At 40.9% G+C, this 8666-nt stretch overlaps 1 long non-coding RNA gene across 1 annotated transcript in view; it reads left to right on the plus strand.

The window, feature by feature from the left end:
• The window catches only part of LOC138361502 (uncharacterized), a 14086-nt gene extending 7298 nt beyond the window's left edge, over positions 1–6788 (plus strand). Inside the window, exons 2-3 of the long non-coding RNA XR_011226993.1 lie at positions 2316–2432; positions 6547–6788. This is a non-coding gene — a long non-coding RNA (uncharacterized lncRNA). The remainder of the gene's footprint in view (positions 1–2315; positions 2433–6546) is intronic.
• The last annotated feature ends 1878 nt before the right edge of the window (positions 6789–8666 follow it).

Here is an 8666-nt window from a genome sequence, read left to right on the forward strand (position 1 = left end):
GCATATTGTCCTGGGGACCATTCAGGCTTGTTCGCATTTGTGTTCCTCACGTGTGCCCCAAAGAATGAGGTGATTTGGTAAAATGCTATGCCCAAGATTACTATCCGAGTGCCGGCGGTGGGGTGGTTCAAATAGCCTCGGCTATCACCTCATTATGTCCGGTCGTGATGGTCAAGTGGATTAAGGCGTCTTGTACATACCAGTTGCGTGGCATCTGGGAGTATGGGTTCGAGTCACTTCTGGGGTGTGAGTTTTCAGTTGCATATTGTCCTGGGGACCATTCAGGCTTGTTCGCATTTGTGTTCCTCACGTGTGCCCCAAAGAATGAGGTGATTTTGTAAAATGCTATGCCCAAGATTACTATCCGAGTGCCGGCGGTGGGGTGGTTCAAATAGCCTCGGCTATCACCTCATTATGTCCGGTCGTGATGGTCAAGTGGATTAAGGCGTCTTGTACATACCAGTTGCGTGGCATCTGGGAGTATGGGTTCGAGTCACTTCTGGGGTGTGAGTTTTCAGTTGCATATTGTCCTGGGGACCATTCAGGCTTGTTCGCATTTGTGTTCCTCACGTGTGCCCCAAAGAATGAGGTGATTTGGTAAAATGCTATGCCCAAGATTACTATCCGAGTGCCGGCGGTGGGGTGGTTCAAATAGCCTCGTCTATCACCTCATTATGTCCGGTCGTGATGGTCAAGTGGATTAAGGCGTCTTGTACATACCAGTTGCGTGGCATCTGGGAGTATGGGTTCGAGTCACTTCTGGGGTGTGAGTTTTCAGTTGCATATTGTCCTGGGGACCATTCAGGCTTGTTCGCATTTGTGTTCCTCACGTGTGCCCCAAAGAATGAGGTGATTTGGTAAAATGCTATGCCCAAGATTACTATCCGAGTGCCGGCGGTGGGGTGGTTCAAATAGCCTCGGCTATCACCTCATTATGTCCGGTCGTGATGGTCAAGTGGATTAAGGCGTCTTGTACATACCAGTTGCGTGGCATCTGGGAGTATGGGTTCGAGTCACTTCTGGGGTGTGAGTTTTCAGTTGCATATTGTCCTGGGGACCATTCAGGCTTGTTCGCATTTGTGTTCCTCACGTGTGCCCCAAAGAATGAGGTGATTTGGTAAAATGCTATGCCCAAGATTACTATCCGAGTGCCGGCGGTGGGGTGGTTCAAATAGCCTCGGCTATCACCTCATTATGTCCGGTCGTGATGGTCAAGTGGATTAAGGCGTCTTGTACATACCAGTTGCGTGGCATCTGGGAGTATGGGTTCGAGTCACTTCTGGGGTGTGAGTTTTCAGTTGCATATTGTCCTGGGGACCATTCAGGCTTGTTCGCATTTGTGTTCCTCACGTGTGCCCCAAAGAATGAGGTGATTTGGTAAAATGCTATGCCCAAGATTACTATCCGAGTGCCGGCGGTGGGGTGGTTCAAATAGCCTCGGCTATCACCTCATTATGTCCGGTCGTGATGGTCAAGTGGATTAAGGCGTCTTGTACATACCAGTTGCGTGGCATCTGGGAGTATGGGTTCGAGTCACTTCTGGGGTGTTAGTTTTCAGTTATATATATATTAGTTTTCAGTTATATATATATATATATATATATATATATATATATAATATTAATATTATATATCCTGCCTGAAATGCTGCGTGTACTAGTGGCTTTACAAGATTTTGTGGTTATTCTCTATATCTGGTTCACCTAACAGTAAATAAGTACCTGGGAGTTAGACAGCTGCTATGGGCTGCTTCCTAGGGATGTGTGTGTGTGTTTGTATTCATGTTGAATTTTACAAAGTAGGAAGAGATGTTTGTAAAAAAAAAATCAAATATTTTTGAAAGTATAAGTAGATTTGATATTTTTCTTTAATTGTTTATGTCTGCTGTCTCGCCTCCTTTATAAAATGGCATCATTCTTGCTTTTTTAAGGATATCAGGAAAAGTAAGGCACTCCAGAGATTTGTTGACTCCTTCCTAGTGTTGCCTAGCCCAGCCCAGCCTAGACAAGGCAGGCTGGGCATCCTAGCCTCACGCAGCTTAGCCCCCACCTACATGTAGCATCCCAGTCCATCCTAAGTGATCATTACCTTACTGGCTGTGTTTTCTCTTCAGCCCTGAATGTAATGTGGTGGAACATAAGCAGATACATATCAGGTCTTAGAGAATCTGTACTTCATACATTTCTTAATAATGTCTCACAAATATTTAAATAATTAAACAAAAATTGTATAATAACTTCATATTATTGTTGCAATTTATTTTTGCATTTTTTTTATACAAAATTTACATTTTAAAAGATTACCTCTATTTTTAGATTGATGACTTGAAGACTACAGTGCCATCCACAGCAAATCATGGTCTTAAAGTATCTCCTAGCAATGACGAGACCAATTTTCACAGAGATCAAATTTATGCTAAGCAGTAATCACAGGTAAATATATATTATATATATAATATTATATATATAAAATTAACTACTTCATTGCTCAAAGCACCTTTAGACATTCTGAGAGTTGTGCTATTTTATTAAAATATTAATTAGGCTATATTTTAATGTTTTGTAATGTTTTCATTACTTTTTTTGTTTTGAAATATAAATTGTTGAGTTTTGAAACATTTTGACATTAACTATACCTGAATATTTATAAAAAAAAAAAACCAGAACTATGTCCTTGACAATTGCACTAAGAAGTCTTTGCCAAAATCAGGTGCTCAGTGCAGTAGTTAAAAACTTAAAAGTTGTACCACCTCTGATGCAAGATTAGGGACCCATAGCCTCAGAGAAGAAAATAGAGAGTACTCAGAGAAGGCCTTGAATAATAGGCTGGCTGTTTGTGTGTGTTTCGACGGTAAGCTTGCTGACACCAAATGTAGTTACCTAAGTGTAGTTACAGGATTAGAGCTACGCTCGTGGTGTCCCGTCTACCCAGCACTCTTTGTCACATAATGCTTTGAAACTACTGACGGTCTTGGCCGCCACCACCTTCTCACTTAACTTGTTCCAACCGTGTACCACTCTGTATGCGAAAGGAAATTTTTTTATATTTCTTTGGCATCTTTGTTTAGTTAGTTTAAATCTATGACCTTTTGTTCTTGAAGTTCCAGGTCTCGGGAAATCTTCCCTGTCGATTTTATCAATTCCTGTTACTATTTTGTACATAGTGATTTTATCACCTCTTTTTGTTGTCTTTGCACCTTTTCCAGTTTGTTGATGTGCTTCTTAAGATATGGGCACCAAACAACCGCTGCATATTCTAGCCTTGGCCGAACAAAACTCGTGAACAATTTCTTTAGTATTTCGCCATCCATGTATTTAAACAAAATTCTGAAGTTACAAAGCGTGGCATAGGCTCCTCACACAACGTTCTTTATGTGGGCCTCAAGTGATAGTTTTCTATCTAGAATCAACCCTAGACCTCTTTCTTTTATCAGAATTATATAAAGATTTCTCACATAATTTGTAGGTTGTGTGGGATCTATGTTCTATTCCACATTCCATAACATGGCATTTATTCACATTAAATTTCATTTGCCAAGTGGTGCTCCATATACTTATTTTGTCCAGGTCTTCTTGAAGGGCATGACAATCATCTAAATTTCTTATCCATCCCATTATCTTAGGATCATCAGCAAACATGTTTATATAATTCTGTATTCCAACTGGTAGATCATTTATGTAGACAATGAACATTTCTGGTGCATGTACTGTGGTACTCCACTTGTGACACTTCTCCAGTCCGATTGCCTCTGATTACTGCCCTCATTTTTCTATCAGTCAGAAAATTTTTCATCCATGTTAGAAGCTTACCTGTCACCCATCCGAAATTTTCTAGTTTCCAGAACAACCTCTTATGTGGAACTCTGTCGAAAGCCTTTTTTATGTCTAGATAGATGCAGTCAACCCAACTACCTTTTTCCTTTAAAATCTCTGTGGCTCAATCATAGAAACTGAGTAAATTCGATACACAGGATCTTCCAGATCGAAAACAATACTGTCTGTGTGATATTATATAATTTCTCTCCAGGTGTTCTACCCATTTAGTTTTTATTATTTTTTTTTGTTTTCAATCCTTTCACTGTTACACTTGTCAATGATTCAGGTCTATAACTGAGAGAGGTGGGGTCTTCCCTGTTGCCACTTTTGTAGATTGGAACTATGTTAGCCTTTTTCCACATGTTTGCTATGACTCCTATACACAGGGATGCCTGAAAGATCAGGTGAAGTGGAAGGCTGAGCTCAGATGCACATTCTCTCAGAACCCATGGTGAAACTCCATCTGGACCAACTGCTTTGTTCTTACTTAGCTCCTTTAGCATATTTTCCACTTCATCTCTAGACACCTCTATACAGCTCTATGATGTTCTCAGAAATTCTTATTGTGTCTGGTTCTCTTAAGATTTCATTTTGTATAAACACACTTTGGAACTTTTGCTTTAATGTTTCACACATTGCATTATCATTTTCTGTGAATCTGTTTCCTATTTTCAACCTCTGGATATTATCCTTTACCTGCAATTTGTTGTTTATGAATTTGTAGAATAGGCCCAGTTCTGTTTTACATTTATCCATTATCCCTTTTTAAAAAAAATTTCTGCCTCTTCCCTTACTGCTGTATAGTTGTTTCTCGCATCTTTGTATCGCTGGTATGATTGGGGGTTTGGCTTCTTTCTATTTTGATACCTGCTTGATGGGGTTCTGCTCTTCTACTCCCCAAGCCCGGCCCGAGGCCAGGCTCGACTTGTGAGAGTTTGGTCCACCAGGCTGTTGCTTGGAGCGGCCCGCAGGGCCACATACCCACAACATCCCGGCTGATCCGGAACTTCTCTTAGAAAACAGTCCAGTTTTCTCCTGAAGATGTCCACGGTTGTTCCGGCAGGAACAACCGTGCAACCGTTCTCTGAAGGGGGAAGTGAATACTGAGCAGTACTCGAGACGGGACAACATAAGTGACTTGAAGAGTACAACCATTGTGATGGGATCCCTGGATTTGAAAGTTCTCATAATCCATCCGATCATTTTTCTGGCCGACGCAATATTTGCTTGGTTATGCTCCCTAAACATTAGATCGTCGGACATCATTATTCTCAAATCCTTGACATGCTGTTTTTCTACTACGGGAAGATTCGATTGTGTTTTGTACCCTGTATTATGTTTCAGATCCTCATTTTTGCCATACCTGAAATTTATCACTGTTAAACATCATGTTATTTTCTGCTGCCCAATCAAAAACTTTGTTGACATCTGCTTGTAGTTTTTCAATGTCTTTCATTCCATTTTTGTGTCTTTTGGTCTGTGGCCCTCTCTCAATTTCTGTTGAACCAATCCTGTTTTCTGGCCCTGCATCTCTGTTTTGGTATGAATGTTTGTTTGCCTTCATTGTATATTTTGCAAAATTTGGCATACATTTAATTTACTTCCCTGTCTAGCAACAAGTCTGCCTAATTACTTATTAAAAAAAATTTGAAGTTCCCCATAGTGACCTCTCTCTCTTGAAATCAAGTTTATCAACTGTTTCAATGTCCCCATTTTCTGTGTGTGTGTGTTTGGAGGCTAAGCTTGCTGATACCATGTGTGTGTGTGTTTGGAGGCTAAGCTTGCTGATACCATGTGTGTGTGTGTTTGGAGGCTAAGCTTGCTGATACCATGTGTGTGTGTGTGTGTGTGTGTTTGGAGGCTAAGCTTGCTGATACCATGTGTGTGTGTGTGTTTGGAGGCTAAGCTTGCTGATACCGTGTGTGTCTGTGTTTGGAGGCTAAGCTTGCTGATACCATGTATGTGTGTGTGTGTGTGTGTGTGTGTGTTTGGAGGCTAAGCTTGCTGATACCGTTTGTGTGTGTGTGTGTTTGGAGGCTAAGCTTGCTGATACCATGTGTGTGTGTGTGTGTTTGGAGGCTAAGCTTGCTGATACCATGTGTGTGTGTGTGTGTGTGTGTTTAGAGGCTAAGCTTGCTGATACCATGTGTGTGTGTGTATTTGGAGGCTAAGCTTGCTGATTCCATTTGTGTGTGTGTGTTTAGAGGCTAAGCTTGCTGATACCATGTGTGTATTTGGAGGCTAAGCTTGCTGATACCATGTGTGTGTGTGTTTGGAGGCTAAGCTTGCTGATACCATGTGTGTGTGTGTGTTTGGAGGCCTAAGTTTGCTGATACCATGTGTGTGTGTGTGTTTGGAGGCTAAGTTTGCTAACGCCGTGTGTGTGTTTGGAGGCTAAGTTTGCTAACGCCGAGTGGGTACTCACCTGTTTAAATAATAATAGGGGTGTGTACCACCTCTGGTGCAATTGTAGGGACCCACAGCCTTGAAGAAAATAGAGTATTCAGAGAAGACCTTGTGGATTCTCACTGAACACTAATCTTTTCTTCTCCTATCACCCCTCTTATTTTGTTTTATGCTGTATTCTATTATATATCATATAAATACATAGCCAAATGGCAATATTTATTATGTCTATACAAAAAGAAGACATCCACTTTATTTTTTTTCTCTCCTTTGTTTCTAGGTGGATTTTGTTGTGACTAATGATTCTCCTCCTTCCCATCAACAGGTCTTCCTCACTGGGCTTGCTCGGCTTTTGTGTTACTGTGAGGGTGCCATCATCGTTTACCCTTCAAGACTGACTCATGCTGGCATTGCATTTGTGGACTTCCCTTCACAGTAAACAGTCCTTCTCCATATGGTGATTGTCCAGGGCAAGCAGGGTGTGACTGCCATCTTGGAGAAGCAGGGTCTTTTAATATGAAGAATCTTCCGTCTTCTCTACTTACGCCAGCTTGTGCCGGCCTTGCATTCTTGTTACTTCATGGCCCTTGGGCCTTTTTTATTTATTTTACATAATAAATTTTTTTATTAATACCCGTGTTTCACAAGAGATCCTTAACATTTTAAGCACCAATTGTATTGACTAATGTACGTCTTGTAACCTTTAAGACATAAATAGACAAGACATAGATAAATGAGTGAATAATACTGAGTGACTAGGTTAGGGCGAGGAACATAGTACAGTGTCTGGCTTTGGAAGAATGCCTACTGTTTTAGAAACCTTATTGCCATGATCATAATCGTATGGGTTAAAAAGCATTTGTTGTCACTCCTACACTGTGGCTTGTTGAGCTTGAAACCTTTGCTCCTTGTTCGTGTTACATCTGACCTTTTGAAGAAATTGTATGAATCAATATCCTCCAAATTGTTCAGTATTTTAAAGGTTTCGCTCTATTACTCTCTCATTTGCATATATCTAAGCATATAGATTAGATATAGATTTAGATTAGATTTTTTAGTCAGGTAAAGGTACATACATTGCAGATGAGTTACAAAGGGAAAGACAATGACTAGAGTTCACTAGCTCTATTGGAAGAGAAACGTCTGCAAGACAAGTGTGGGCAAAAATTAAGGTAGCTAAGGGGAGCAGAGCCCGGCCTGCGGCTCACAACGACCCCCAGGGTAAGGCTGAAGAACTAATTCACAAGTGGAGTGATGCAGCATCATCCTCCTCCCTCCCTGCAGAAGTAAGCAGGGAACAGCTCCTCCGACATAATGACAGAAGGATTAGGATAACAAGAGCACAATCTAGTGATGACGAGTATGGGGAACCAATTACAGCCAAGGAAGTAAAGGGGGCTATGAAAAGGGTAAAAGTACAGCACCTAGTGAAGATGGCGTCACCTACGACATACTCAATGCACTGTGTGAAGTGTCTGGCAATCCACTACTCCACCTGTTTAACAAGTCATTCCTATGTGGAGTGTTGCCCACACAATGGAAACACGCAATAATGGTCCCAATACCAAAACCCAATGACCCTGGCAATTATAGACCTATCAGCCTCATGTAATGCACTTGGAAGATGCTTGAAAGGATCATCCTAAACCGACTATTGCACAAAATAGGCAGGTTAGGGAAGGGGTCAATGGATTTGTTAAAGGACGGAGGACAGCAAACTATAGTTAATTACCTTGCTAATGATACAGGTAAGTACTCCCAATAAACTCGCACCTCGGGGCAAAATTTTAATATTTAAAATACAATACCTAAAGCCACTAATACGCATAGCGTTTCGGGCAAGTATATACGAAGTAAAACCCAAACAAAGAACTGACTCCGTAGGACCCATAAAAGATGAGACTAACAATTTTAAGTTGTATGATAAAAGGGCGGCAAACACTCTCAATGAATACCTAACATCATTGTTCACACTAGAAAGCTTGAATGACATCCCATCACCAACACAAATGTTTGTCGGAGGTAAGGAGAATGAATTAAGAGAAATACCAATTACACGCGACACAATCAGGAAGAGCATTGACAAACTAAAAGACTCAGAAGCCCAAAGTGTAAATGGATTTAAGTCCCAAGTCGTAAAGGAACTGGCAAATTAATTGGGTGGTTGTAGGTAGGAGCTGCCTCGTATGGGCCGGTGGGCCTTCTGCAGTTGTCTTTGTTCTTGTGTTCTTGTGTTCTTATGTTGAGTAGCAACATTTGCAAATTTGCAGATGATACAAAAATAGGTAGGGAAATTAACACGGAAGAAGACTCACTATCACTTCAAGTTGATCTAAATAGGGTTTTGAAATGGTCAAAAGATTGACAGATGCAGTTTAATGCTGATAAATGTAAAGTTTTGAGACTAGGTAATGATGATAGTTACAAGATATGAGCTAGATGGTG

The sequence above is a fragment of the Procambarus clarkii genome, unplaced genomic scaffold (genome assembly GCF_040958095.1).
Source record: "Procambarus clarkii isolate CNS0578487 unplaced genomic scaffold, FALCON_Pclarkii_2.0 HiC_scaffold_418, whole genome shotgun sequence".
Taxonomy (NCBI): domain Eukaryota; kingdom Metazoa; phylum Arthropoda; class Malacostraca; order Decapoda; family Cambaridae; genus Procambarus; species Procambarus clarkii.